At 34.4% G+C, this 15,007-nt stretch overlaps 1 pseudogene; it reads left to right on the top strand.

Moving 5' to 3' along the window:
- LOC109836336 overlaps positions 8,731 to 15,007 on the top strand; it is an 8,782-nt pseudogene continuing 2,505 nt past the window's right edge.

Genomic DNA, 15,007 nt, shown 5'->3' with positions numbered 1-15,007 from the left:
TTAAATTGTTAAGCTACACATGGTTCACATAGGATTAGGATAAGATATGATTATGATTAGGATAGATTAAGATATAAATAAAATATTCAAAATAGTGAAGGGTAATATTGACCATTAAAAATTAGAATTTGATTATAGATAAGATAGTTCAAACTATAAAGGGGTATATTTGTCTAAAAAAAATTTTCCAAACTCGTGCTTTTAAAGGAAGTATGATCTATTAAGCCTCTAAGCTTTACTCAACTTTTATATGAAGCCCTCGAACTCTTGTTTCGATCTATTTAGCCCTTAAGAGTTTTTATTTTCATTCTATCTAGCCTCTAAAGTTTTAAATTTCATGCTATCTAGCCCCGATGGTGATTTTAAACCTCAAACACCACCCAAATGCATGCTTTAGCTACGATATAATTGGAATATCGTGAAAAGAATGGCACAACAAAGCCTTATAACAATTTGAGCTTTGATCTATCTGCCATTTGTCCAAAGTTTCTATCCAATATGTATGTTTTGGGGTGTACAAAATAAAAATTCAAAGCATTGTGATGTAAGGGGGGTTATTCATTTGGGTAATTTTTAGGATAATGGGATAATTTTTGGAACAAAAATGTTTGATGTTATTCATTGGGGTAATTGGAACTGGTGTAATCTTTGTGGTGTTATTGGTTTGTTGGGGGTAATTGGGGACAAATGCTCCACTTTCTCCTAAATTACAACAACTATATATACATTCCTCAGCCCCCAAGCCCCAAATTACCCCATTTTGCCTCCTGGAACAAAAGAGGGGAACCAATTTACCCCATTCCGTTCTCGAGCTCGTCCAGAAAAAATTCGCGAGGGAGGAGGAGGAGGACATGACTGTGCTCAGATCTGGCGAGGGTGGAGTTCGAGCTGGTCGGAGGGCTAGAGGTCGAGCTGGTCGGAGGGCTGGAGGTCGGATCTAAGGAGCTTGGGGAGGAGCAGCAGCGGGGGAAGAGGAGGACAGGACAGGGCGGTGGCGAGGTTGAAGGGCGCTGACGAGGGCGACGACGGATCTGGATGTCGACGAGGGCGGCAGTTGGGGAGGCGCGGAGTTCGAAAATTGAAGTCATTTTGTTGATTTTGTCGACGCTGGATTTGAGCTCACAGAGGGTACTGAAGTCGCCGGTGCCGTAGATCTGGATTAGGTTTCCGAGGAGGAGGAGGAGGAGGAATGGCATTGGGGAAGAGAGGAGAAAGTCATCAAGAAACCATAGATCTGGATTTGAGCAGAAAATTGAAGAAAAAGGTGGAGATTTTGATGTTTAATGGTGGCGAGAGAAAAGGGGAAAGTGTTTGAGAGTGAGAGGGGGAGATGACTGCGGGAAAGTGTTTGAGAGTGAGAGGGGGAGATGACTGCGAGGTTGATGCTTGAATGATGAACAAGGAGAGATCAAGATGTGTAGTTTTGTTGAGGGGGAGATGACTGCGAGGTTGATGCTTGAATGATGAACAAGGAGAGATCAAGATGTGTAGTTTTGTTTTTTTTTTGGGGGGGGTTCATCATGCATGTGGAAAATGGGAAGTATGGAAGTTGTGAGATAATAAAAAGTTTAATCAGTACATAATTATTTGAGATCATCTTGTTGATTTGGGTCAATGGGCGTCGTGGATCAATTCAAACACAACCGGTTATTGGTTTAAAGGCAGATCTTTGATGGTGTTTTATTTGTATTGTTGTGATAATTTGATATTGAAACTATGTACTTGTGAATTTTGTTGTATTGTTGTGATAATTTGATGTTGAAACTATGCTCTGGTGATTTGTATGACAGCTGAAAAACTTTGTGTGTTATTAAAGATTTTGGGGTTGTATGTTTGAACAATTATTGCAATTAAAAAATTTGTTAATATAGCATAAATATAATATTATAAAAAAATATCATACTAATTGTCCCACTCAAATTGTCCCATTATCCCATTTTATCCTAATTTATCCCACTCAAATTATCTCATTGAGTAAAATTACCTCATTGGAACAAATTACCCCAATTTGCCCCAAATTACCCCAATGAATAATCAAGATATAATAATGTAATAAAATGTTTGATTGAAATAGAAGCAACATGCACAATTGAATTTAATTGGGGTGTTTTTTTAAAGTCAAACATTGATAAGAAAATTGTTAGTTTTTTTCCCTTTGACTAATCTAAGAATCTGTTTAATTATATAAAATTATACCATTCTACAAATGGTAGGCATGACGATATTCACTTCCCTAAAAAACAATTCAATAAGACCATTATACCTTTTAATAGTCATGTTGAACTATAAGGGCCAAATAGAATGAACATGCAAATTTTAGAAGCTAAAAAGAATGAAAAGACTTAGATAATTATTTCCATACAATATCGAAATTGTACTAAAGTACCTATTGTTTCACCCTATTTGCACTTATATTAATAAAAGACTTAGATAATTATTACAAGTCTTAACTAGCCCCGTTCTTGTTCCTTGACTCTTACAATTTTAAATAATAACTTATCCATGAGAAAATGCTGAATGAGATTATAGTTTGGTCAGTTTCATTCTCATTTTTGAGTTGGGCAGTGACTACACCGCATGCGAGCATGGTATTATGAACCATTTACGATGAGAGTTACGGAACAGTTTCAAGAGCTCAACTGCTCCTTTTGTAATTCAAAACACGTTGTTCATAGATGATGTTCTGATAAAATTTATAATTTGCATTACATGTAAAGGTTTAATCTACTAGATAGGTGAATCATGCTTGTTAGGGATGTATGGGCTTAGCCATACACTACAATACTATGAATTTAAATATTACCATCTCAATTATAAAGGAACTCTTTACAAAATTGTGAGAAAAAAAAATACAAGATGATGATGCATGTAAATGTTATTTAGATATTAGTTCCTTGACTTTAAATATGTAATGATTTTATGTTATTCCCTGAAATGTTTTAAATTGCTCATAATTTTAGGGACTAATCTTTAAATATGTAATGATTTTATGTTATTCCCTGAAATGTTTTAAATTGCTCATAATTTTAGGGACTAATATTAAATTATTAAAATTTTGAGGGATATTCCCTGAAATGTTTTAAATTGCTCATAATTTTAGGGACTAATATTAAATTATTAAAATTTTGAGGGACAAATTATAAACAAGTCATATTTAAAAGAAGAGTTACTCTTTTAAAAAAACCCTCCCAATTATGAGGATTGTCTTAAAAACTCACTCGACTGATTCAATTTGACAAAACCCCATTATTATGGGGGGGTGTTATAGATAACCTCTCTTAATTTTGGTACAATTTTACATAACACATCACAACTATAGCATGTCTCATAAAAACTCCCATTATCTTTTACACTTCTATCAACAAGTCCCCTTAACATAGTTACTTCAATATGTAATTTGGACAAAATACCCTCTTGAAGAAAACAATTTCAATTAAAAAGAAACTCTCAACCGATAATAAAAGAACCATAACCGATTTACAATTCTATTTCCCTTTATATCATATCTTTTTCTTTCATATGGCAAAAGCCAAGATAATTCTTTTATGATTGATTGATATTTTGGTCTTTCCAAGTCAAGAACTTGACGCATAATTGATAAGACTAAATGGTATTAGTTTTGAGAGGTTAGGTTTAAGTGGAAAAAGTTCTTAGAGGTTAAATCAAATTTTTATAAGTTGAGATAGATTATCTACAAAACACCCAAAACTTGGCAAAGATTTACTCATGAAATGGGAGATTGACATGCCCCTCATAGTTGAGGGGAAGTTTTCTAAAATTAACCCTTAAACAGAAGCATAGCTTAAGACACATGTGACATCAATATTATAAGAGTGTTGTTTATAGCAAGTCTATCACTCAATGAACTGGTTTGGGTTATTTGTCCTTAAATTTATCCTACACATCAACTTTGAAAAACTTTTGCTATAAGAATCTCTAGGAGAAATTTATTATATATATTTGGGATGGATATATGATCATTCTGATTCCCCTTGTCTTTCATGATTTGTAATTTTATATTGCTCAACTTCTTATAAGTTTATAAAGCTCATAGCTTGGATACGAGTATTATTGCAAATATTGTATTCTTCTAGCTCCTTAAGCTAATTTTTTATGTTGTTTAACATTGGATAGATATGGATTATTTTGTTAAAATACAATCAATATGAGTGCATAATATGTATAAATTATTCTCAGGCTATATTTTATAATTTTCCGAAAGTAGAGAGTAATCATTTTGATAGATCAATTAGTAGTTGGGAAGATGTAAAAAGAGTACAACATCAGATTTTAGAATTGACCACATAATTTATATTTTCTTTATTGATTGAATTTGCACATTCTAACTTAGAAAATTCTAAAAAAAATTCTTGAATATCTATAATACTCAGTCGACGGATAAAAAACAGATGGAAGTAAACAACAGATGGAAATTATTTTTTCATAAATGAACAAAATCCTTACTAATTAGATAAAAGCTACCATTTTTCTTTGATGAATTCAAATTTTTATTTTTTTATTAATAATGATAGGTTTTTTCGTATTGGTCTCTTAAATCATTAATATTTTGAAATTATATATTCAAATTACTAATTAATCTTAAATCATTAATATTTTAAGGCTTTAAACATCACTATTTTTTTGGAAGACAAAATGTTAAAATCACACATGGAAATATTCAAAAATTAATATATTATTATGATAATTATAGTTTTTGCCAACCATATTATAGTGAATAAATAAACTTAAAGTAAATAATTATGATATTTGATCGCGTACAGTGCAGTGCATTCCATCTAGTATAATAAAACCCTCACCTTAACTTTGGACAATTATCAGAAAGACCCCTTTAATTTTGAAAATATCAAAAATGCCCCTTAAGTATAAAGGTTATCACAAAACCCCCTTTTAACTTTGAGATATTATCAGAAAACTCCCCTAAATTAGGGGGGTTTCTGATAAAGTCTCAAAGTTGAATTTAATAAAATTTAAAAGCTAAAAAGTGGTTATGTGATAATTCCTATACTTAAGGAGTTTCTTCTTATAAGGAGGGTTTTCTATTAAATCATCCAAAGTTAAAGGGGTTCTTTGATATTTACCCTTTTTTTATTTCAGGGTTATCGGCATCATGTTATATTATCCATTTATTCAATCCATTTTCATTGCCTTACATAGTGCATATTTTATAAGAATATTCAGTGGGGTTAGTCAAGTAAAACTTAGAACTAAAACGGGGATAATTTGGTGGATTGAAAAAGAAAGAGAAAAAAAAGGAAAACTTTGTTTTTTTTCTAGATATGTATTATAGTAATAATTCTAAAATATCAAAAATTACAAATTATATAATAATAATAATATCTTTTAGGCTGTGCAAAAGTTCTTCAAGATAATTAATACTAAAGTAAATAATAATTACTAATCATAATAAATTTTAAAATATATAAATAGCCTTATCATCAAACTTTATAATGTATATGCTTCTTAATTATTGCAAATTATAATTATCTTTACTATATTCTTGCAATTGTCCTACTAAATTATCTCGTTTCAAAAAATTACTTCTAATTATCCCACTAAAATATCCCACTTTAAAAAATTATCTCATGCTAACAATTATTTCACTTGTAACAAAAAAGGTTTCGATTGACTAACACACCCTTAAGGAAAAAGTGAAGTAAGATTGTTGTGATGTAAAAAGCAAGGTCAAATATGTCATTTGTCTAAAGCATAGTCTATGAATCTATTTTGGCTAAATAGTACTTAAAATATCTTATGGTTTCGCTTTCTTAGTAGTTAAATATTCTCAGTTGTATTTCATAACATTTATATATTCTAAGTTGTTTAAAATGAATCCATTAATATTCTTTGTTTTGCAAATATAAGAATTATTATCCGAAAGTTCTCATATAACATTTATATATTGATTTTATAACTTTTTACCTATTAAACTTATTGAAGTCATTGTAAATCTTCCCAAATTCTATTTTTAACATAGAATTCAAGCCGGGGGTGGGGGGGTCTTCTTGCTGAAAGAGCTGCACCTATTAATCTATTATGGCATTATTGTGGACAATTTGGCAGTTCTTATTGACCAATGAGGAGTGTTGGTGCAGCTTGCTGGAAAAAAAATTTGGACAGGTTTTTGTAGTAAATTTGAGTTAAAAACTTGTCATCATAGAGTTATATGGTATGTTGTATACAGGGTAATGCGGGAGTGTGTGGTTAGTTGGTTACGTAATACTAGCATCTAAAAAACTTAGTAGGCCATACTTATTGGATATGTTTAATAATAATTTAACAAATATTAATTGTTATAAAGCTTCAAAATTAACATCTGAGTGTTATATGAAACTTTCACATAAAAGTTTTTATGTTTGCATAACACAAGGTATTAACTTGCTAATTTTGAGCAATTCAACTCAAGACATATAAATGCTATGAGGATATATAAATGCCGAAGGAGTGAAACTATAAGGTATTTAAATGCTATTTAGCCCTAAGAAAATAGTTAATCATGTAAAACTAATATTCGAAGGTACACAAGCAATAGTATTCTCTTCTAAGTGGTACTTTGATAAATATTAAAAAAAAAACTTTCGACCTTAATTTGTATTATTATTATTTTTACTATATCATTATTATTGTTACTATTATCATTAATAAATTAATTACCGTGGCATTGTCTCTTTCTTCTTCTTTGCTAGCACAACTTTTCAAAATAAACCCATTTAAAATTTTTATTAAAAAACAGACACACTCCCATTTTATTTCCAGAAACCGACCCATTTCATGGCCATGTCAGCAGCGTGCCATGAAATAGGTCGGTTTTTTTAATTCGTCTCTAAATAGTAGGGGTTGCCAACCCCAACTATTTTGCACGTCCTGGTTAATATACAAGCTAAATTAGTCGAGGTTGGTAACCCCGACTAATTTAGCACGTTGTCTAATTGGTCGGGATTGGGAACCCCGACCAATTCGAAAGCCTGCTATCGAAATGGTTCCTAACCCCGACATATAAGTCAATGATTATATATGAAATCTATACTTTTATTCTACTTTTATTCCTGTATACGTCATAACACTGACACATTTATATCATCATATGTATAAGTATGGAGGCGGGTCCAACCCCGACCAATTAGACAGCGTGCTAAATTAATCGGGGTTGCCAACCCTGACTAATTTAGCCTGTATATTAACCAGTGCGTGCAAAATAGTCAAGATTGACAACCCTGACTATTTAGAGACGAGATTAAAAAAACCCGACTCATTTCATGGTCACGCTGCTGACGTGACCACGAAATGAGTTGGTTTCTGGAAAGAGAGGCGCTACAGGCACACTCTAAGGCACACCATCAACCACACTCCCTCTCTCTTTACAGTGCAGAGGGCCCCACATGTGATTTTTTAAAAAAATCACATGTGGGGCCCCTGCACTATGTGGGCCCCCCTGCACTGTAGAGTGACGGAGTGTGTTTGGTGTCGTGCCTTAGAGCAAGTGCAGCAAGCTCACAGTTGGGAGTCCTAGTCAGCAAGCTCTCAAGAGCTCTCAAACATTTTAGAATAAAAAATTAACAAATTAAGCATTGGAAGGCATTCCTTTTTTTATGGAGCTCCAACAAGCTCCTAGTTAGGAGCTCCAACAATATCAAAAAAACCCCTCTTCTATTTAATATTTTACCCATTACTTTTAATTATATTTAAACCTCTTGTATTTTATTTGGCAGCTCAAGGGATCCATCGCCGAGGATTAAGGTTCTTTATGTCTAATGTAATTTCAGAAAAGGAGTTCAAGTTGTTGTACTACGCCAATTTCATTTTTAATAAAGTAGTTATTTTCATTCGATGCCAAAATTTTCAACTTCAAGTACAATCATAAATCTAATACAAGATAATATTTGATAATTAGGAAGAACTAATGAGGATGCGATGCGAGTACAATATATGATAATTAGGAAGAACACTTGGACATCCACCTCTCCAATATCTCTGCCTGACGCATTTCAAAGTATTGTCGTTGAACTGAATTGAGTGTTGAGAGATCCATCTTCATGATATCGTCATCTTGTTTCTTCTGTTTTAGCTCTATTTTTTGATTGGTGGTTTGCTTCATCCACGCGAAAGCCTCTCCCATGATGGACGTAGCGGATCCAGAGTTTTCCACATTTTGTTTCCTCTTGAGCTTTGCTGCTTTCCTCCCTTCAGGCCTTACTAACACATCATCCGAGTCAGTGTTCAACTCGATGGGGGTCGCTGGCATGGAATTGTTTGGTGAGGAATCAGAGTTTATGGTTCTTCTCGGCTGTGATCGAATCAGAGTTTCGGTGTTCAACGCGAAAGCATTCTTTTTCTTTGTGGTCGGTGTTTCTTGGGATGACACTTGTTGTGTTGCTGATTGCGAGAACTTGATGGGGTTACCTTCTTCTAAGACTTCTGTATAGAACGGCGGGTATAAGGTCGATCCGTCACCGGTAAGGAGTTGCGAATAATAGTTTTGTGAGGGATCCATGAGATTTGTAATTTGATAGGGATATATAGAGTTTTTTTTATGAGAGAGTTGTGTGGAATGATTTGTGTATTGAAGTGAAACGAATTTATAGATAATTTTTTACAACAGTAAATCTTTCAACAGCATGATTTTTCAACGGCTATATTTTCACAACGTTCGATTATCAACGTTCGATTATCAACTCACAACGGCATGAATTTTCAACGCAAATCTTCCAACGGCATGAATTTTCAACGGCTGCATTTTCACAACGTTCGATTATCAACTCACAATTTCAACGAAAATTTCACAACTCAAAGTTTTCACCTCAAACAACGCACTCCGTTAAAAAAAAAAATTCATCTTCTCCCTTCGACAGCAGACCCAACCCCAATTCGTCGACATCATCTCCGCCATCATCCATCATCTCCGCCATCAGTCTCCGATCCCACCCCGAACGCCACCCCTCATCTCCGCGGAGGCCAGCATCTCCGCGAACGCCCTCATCTCCGATTTCTGATTTTGGAGGGGGGGTTTTTGTAAATCCTCTCCCAGTTGGGAGCTCCCAAGCGCTCCACAAATTTGTGGAGCGCTTGGGAGCTCCGAAGCTCTCCACCGCTACGTCAGATCTTGGGAGCGGGCTGGGAGCGGTTCGGAGGCTGCTGGAGGGGGTGAAGCAGGAGACCTTGGCCACGTCGGCGGCTGAGAGCGGGCTTGGGAGCTTGCTGCCCATGCTCTTAGATCGTGCCTCTTTCATTTCTTTTCTTGTTATCATTGAATCGCATCGATTCCTTCTGCGTGTGAATTAGGGTTCAAAATTTCTCAATTACAGGGTTTCGTATTCTGATCCATCAATGACCGTTCGATCGAATCTCTGAAGGATACCTAGGGTTTTGGATTCCGTCTGCGGATGTCGAAGTCAGGAATCTTTGGGCGCGGGAATCGGAAGTAGTGGGCACGATGGTTGCGAGGGGACCTAGGGTTTTGATTCAGAGGTAATGTAGGTCTCTGAGGTGTTACTTGATGGCCGAGGGTTTATTTTTTGGGGTGATTTGGCTGGGATTTTGAGTTAGGAGATTTTAGGGTTTGCACTTTTTTTACTGTTTTCGAAATGGAGCGTGTAATTGGTGGGAAGTTCAAGCTTGGGAGGAAGATTGGGAGTGGATCTTTCGGCGAGCTCTATCTCGGTAAAGTTGAAGCTTGAGACTTATATCTGAGAGTTTGTTTAGGAATTGTTTGTGTATTTGATATTGAATTTTATTGGTGCAGGTGTTAATATACAGAGCAGAGAGGAAGTGGCCGTCAAGTTGGTGTGTGAAAATTTCAAAATTGATTTTTTGGACAGTGACTGCTTTGAATTGAAATTGTTGGTAGAGCTTGAGTATTTTAGGTTATTTCGAGTTCAACTTGTCTGCATTTTTGTAATATATATTGAAAATGTTTGGTATGTATTTTCTAGACTTGTGTGCGCAAAATGGAATGGTTAAACCACATGTTCTTTTAAACCCATTTAGATTTAGAAAATTGTTTGCTTGTTTTCCTTTTTTTAGAAATTAGTTGAACTCTTTTAAACCATGACATACAAATTTTGGAATGGTTATTATTACAATACTACTAGATTTAAGGGTTTTTTTTTAAAAATTTCTTTGAGGGAGAGATTCAAAGTTCTTGTTAAATCTTATAATTACTTTAACTTTGTTATTCAAAACTATAAGTAGCTTTTAAGTATTTTCTTATATATGTTAAAGTAGCCACCTTCTAATGGTAACACCATTGAATGTATTGAAACTGTATGTCCGAATTTTAGAAGGGTGCTAAAGTAATAAAGGATGAAGTTATTTTCAGTACTTTTGTCTCTCATGCATAATTCGATAAAGTGCAAACCGAATAGGATTGTTGAATAGGAAAATCTTAATGAGAGGTACAAACTTTGTGTAAAGCATAAGGTAAATACATACTTTAGAATTTGTGGAAAAAGGTCTGAAGTACGGTGCAAATGATAATGAAGTTCCGAAAGGAGAAAAATCAGGCAATAAAATGTTAAGTCATCATCTCGTGTTTAGAAGAGGATGTTTCTGAGAAGTCATCGATTACCCTCTTCAGCGTCATGAATCTGTTTTTTGCTTTTTCCTGGTTGGACCTAGGGTTTTCGGTTTCTTTAAAACAATGTCAAAGTTAAAGTTCTGTACAAGGCTCCATATCTTGAGAGGTGCGGGACAGGGTGGGGAAATCTCATATACGCTTAAAGTCAGCTCAACATGATGCGACCTCTTTTTGGGGCTGTGCTGTTGTTGATTTTCATACACAATTTTCAAGCCAAAAGTTGTTGATGTGCATACATGTATGTATATTCCTTGCTTGTGGCTTCACTTGTATCGTGAGTTTCTATGCAACTGAAATGGAAATTAGAAATATTCGTTGCTTGAGGCTTCTCTTTTATCATGAGTTTTTATGCACAACTGGAATGGAAATTGGAAAACCTTCTGATGTACAATAAAATGTGATCAAGTTAGCATTTTGTTCTAAAGTTCAATGTCTCAATAGAAAAATAGTCATTGCACATCATTTATGCTTATTGCTTAAAGTTAGTACAAACTAATGCTTGGTACAAACTAATGCCTTCTTTTGCGTGCTGTGCTGCTGGGCCACTGTTGATTTTCACATATTTAAGCTGAAATTTGTTGTCATGAACTCATAGCAATGTGAAGTATCTAGTTTGATTGCTTTAATTGTGAGTTTCTAATGAAGCTAGAATGGAAGCTTTTCGTGAATGTGGTTTTGTTTTTCTTCCTGTACTTTTTTGCTGATTTTCTGGTCATAAAAATGGTTGCAACTTCCTGTAGCATATGAACAATTGCTAATCTCTACTGTCATATACATTGGCTTGCAGGAATCTGTGAAGACAAAGCATCCGCAGCTTCATTATGAATCAAAATTGTGCATGCTTCTTCAGGGTGGAAGTAAGTTTGGAAACGGGGTTTTTGACTTTGAACCCAAAGTTTTACCCTGATTTATTTATAAACCCGAGTATCATGATCAGCACCTATAAACCCAAAAAAGTTTATGTATTTATCTTTAAACCCAATTGGTATAATTCATAATCAAAGTAGGTTCTACGCATACTATTAAGGGTTAAAACCAAAAATGCCTCTAACCCACTCTAAACTCCCCTCTCTCTTCTAAAGCCACCCCAAAAATTTTGAGATTTGGAGAAAACACAGAAAGTTTTGATTTAAAAAAACCTAAAATACAAAGTTTAAAAAAAGCATTCTAAAAACCTCAAACTTACAAATAGTACACCAAAAATCTATAAGTTTCAAAAAATTGAGGTGTTTTTTTGCAATTGTTTAAACTTTCAGGGTCATTTCTGCAAGTTCCAAAATTCTCAGGTGGCTGTTTGTAATTCCTAGATTTTCAGTGTAATGTTTGTAGCTTTGAAAATTTTAGGGTACTTTTTATAAGTTTTGAATTTTAAGGGTGTTTTCTTGCAAATTCCAAAAAAATTTAGCTACTTCCTTTAACCTCAAACTGAAGAATCCCTAATTGCAGTGAGGTGGGGGCTGAGGGTGGGGGGAATGGTGGGAGAGATAGAGAGGGAGAGGGAGGGAGGGAGGGAGAGCGAGATAGGGGTAAAATGAAGTTTTTAAGGAGGACCACTTGGGTATGTAGTGTATTTGGGAGATTGGATTTAAAGATAAATATGCAAAGTTGTTTAGATCTATAGATACCAAAAAAAACCTTGGGTTTAAAAATAAATTAGGGTAAAACTTTGGGCTTAAAGGCGAATATCCCTTAAAAAATATGTATCTTAAACTATTCAGTTGTGATTTCTAACTCCTCTTTGATGCATTTATGAAGTAAAGCTGGAATTCCCCACCTAAAGTGGTTCATAGTTGAGGATGATTATTATATTATGGTTATTGATCTGCTTGGTCCGAGCTTAGAAGACTTGTTCAACTACTGCAACCGGAAGCTTACACTGTAAACAGTACTCATGCTTGCTGATCAGATGGTAACTACATGAATCTCCCATTTTCTTTCTTAACTAATATGCACAAGAAGTTATCACAATCTGTTATGTTTTTGCTCAGATTAACCGAGTTGAATATATGCATTCAAAAGGCTTTCTTCACCGCGATGTAAAGCCAGACAACTTTCTCATGGGTTTGGGTCGTAGAGCAAATCAAGCATGTAAACACTAGTAGTCATTGAGGCTTTGTTCATTTTCCAAAGATCTGGTCGAAACTTAATTTTTTGACTACCTTCAAGTTGATAATTTCAAGTTTTCTGTTCATTTCTTTCTTTTACAGTTCAATTTTAATTTGAATGTTATGGGGGCAAGAATTGATGTTATGTTACCCAGCTTCTGGGCAGCTTTCTGCTGTTGATGCTTAGGATGAACTTGATCTTGAGGTTAATAGTGATTTTTGTTAACTGTTCCTCGGTTATTTTTCAGTGATCCTACATTAACTTTTTTATCCTCTGGCATTTGACTATCTAGCGAGTGGCTTATTTCTGTGGATACTCTTTTAAGGATGGCCAATTTTCTTGATCAAATTTTCTTTTCCTTTGATTTCAGCTTTGGAGGCATGAGGTTTAGTGTGTTGTATAGATTTTCTCAAGCATATCGAATTTGGGTGTTTCATCATAACCAAAGCTGTGGAGGTTTTCCTATTTCATGCTTAATCAATTTTGTGCCGTGCTTTTACAATCTTTAGCACATTTACTTCCCGAAACTTAGTGACTAACTTTTAGCATTGAATGGGGGTTGAAGCAGTCATCTAGATAAATTCTCTAGATTAAATATTGGTTAAGAATCTAAGTTAGCAACCCAACAAAATTATGTGTTTGTCAATTGGATTTGTATCTATGGTTTTATTAGTGATATTTGAAGCAGTAGCCCTATAGCACGCATTTTGTAGTTTTTGTTAGCTTTCATTTTCCTTTTCTTAACTCTGCACTTGAAACTGCTGTCAAAATGCAAAATTTCATAACCTCTTTTTGTCACGTGAAGCTGTTTGAAATACTAAGATACAAGTAGCCCTTCGCTCGGCTTAGTTTAAGGAAAAATGCAATGTCTAGTTGCTGGCCTTATTCTGTTATGTTGAATCTTTGTCTAGATGTTTTCTTGTAATGAATATGGCCCATATTGGCATGTGTCATGCTGGGTAGCGATGAGTAATCTTTGGAACGATCATGAAATATATGGGACTTCCAGATAACTGGAGACCAAATTGGCAAGTATTCAGATTTTGGGGTTAATTTTTAAATATGATGGATTTTGAAGGTTATATATTAAAAGAAATCTTTATTTTATTGCATAATGTGAAAGATGATCTCCTTGAACGACTGAATATACATGCTATACCGGTTTTATTAGATAGATAAAAATAAGGGAATTACAACTATGTTAGTCCAATATGGATGCTCAATATTGAGTTCATTATCCTGATGTCTTGTCAAATATGATGTGAAAAAGCCCCATATTATGTGGATCAGATATTTGATGCTAGAATCTTGAGATTATGCCAGTTACCCTAACTCTTAAGGAAGGGGTTGACAGCCCAAGAGTAAATTCTTCGTTCGTGAAATCTTGAATATCTCCACTTTTGTCTCCTATATTTTAATCTTACTAGGGGAAGGGATAGCTAACTGTCCTCTGGTTACGCCTAACTGTATCATTTTTTCATGGTCCAAAAGTTCATCTGGATCTTGTCCTGTGTGTATCTGGTGACTGAGGATAAAAATCAAGCAAACAAGATGGATATCTGGTATTTTCTTGTGGCCCCCCTGTTCCTCCCCCCCCCACACCAACCCCCCCCCACCCCCAAAAAAATAACATGGCGGATATTAAGACTTAATGTGATAAAACTGGAGCATACTCTTCTGACAATCTGTTTTTTCATGTAGGTTTATATCGTCGATTACGGACTTGCAAAGAAATATAGAGACCTCCAAACCTATAAGCACATACCGTACAGGTGACTTGAAATTTCTTCTTGTGTCCATACATTTCTACTGCTTGAATACTATTAAAGTATTATTTTGTTACTGGACTTAAGGTTTGTTTCTCTGCTGATCCTCAATCTGAATGCCAGCTGAGGAACAGTTTCCTTTGTTTTAAAATCATTTTGTTTTTGTAAAATTTAAGTAAGGAAAACAATCTGCAAGTTGCTATAGATTATGCATGTCAGCAAATTACATGACAAAAAGTTATAAACTAAATGTCAAATAATACACTAATTTTTATAATTTTCGATAATTTCCCCTCTTAACTTCATACACAAATTTCTTTAAATTTTTTTTTACAAAACTCATAAATATTTCAAAAATTATTTCAAAATCTAAATCTAAATTTAAACAAGTTATTAGCATGAAATAGTGAGAATATGTACAAAATTTAGGAGAAAAAACAAAAAAAATTAAAGATTTTACCCAAAATTTGTCGATGCCCTAATTTTCCGGTGACTCCGGTGGTGACGGCGGTGGGATCGACGATCACCGGTGGACAATGCGACG

This window comes from Asparagus officinalis, chromosome 4 (genome assembly GCF_001876935.1).
Source record: "Asparagus officinalis chromosome 4, Aspof.V1, whole genome shotgun sequence".
Lineage (NCBI taxonomy): Eukaryota > Viridiplantae > Streptophyta > Magnoliopsida > Asparagales > Asparagaceae > Asparagus > Asparagus officinalis.
Note: the sequence above shows the minus strand (reverse complement) of the source record. Positions and strands in the feature narration are given on the sequence as shown.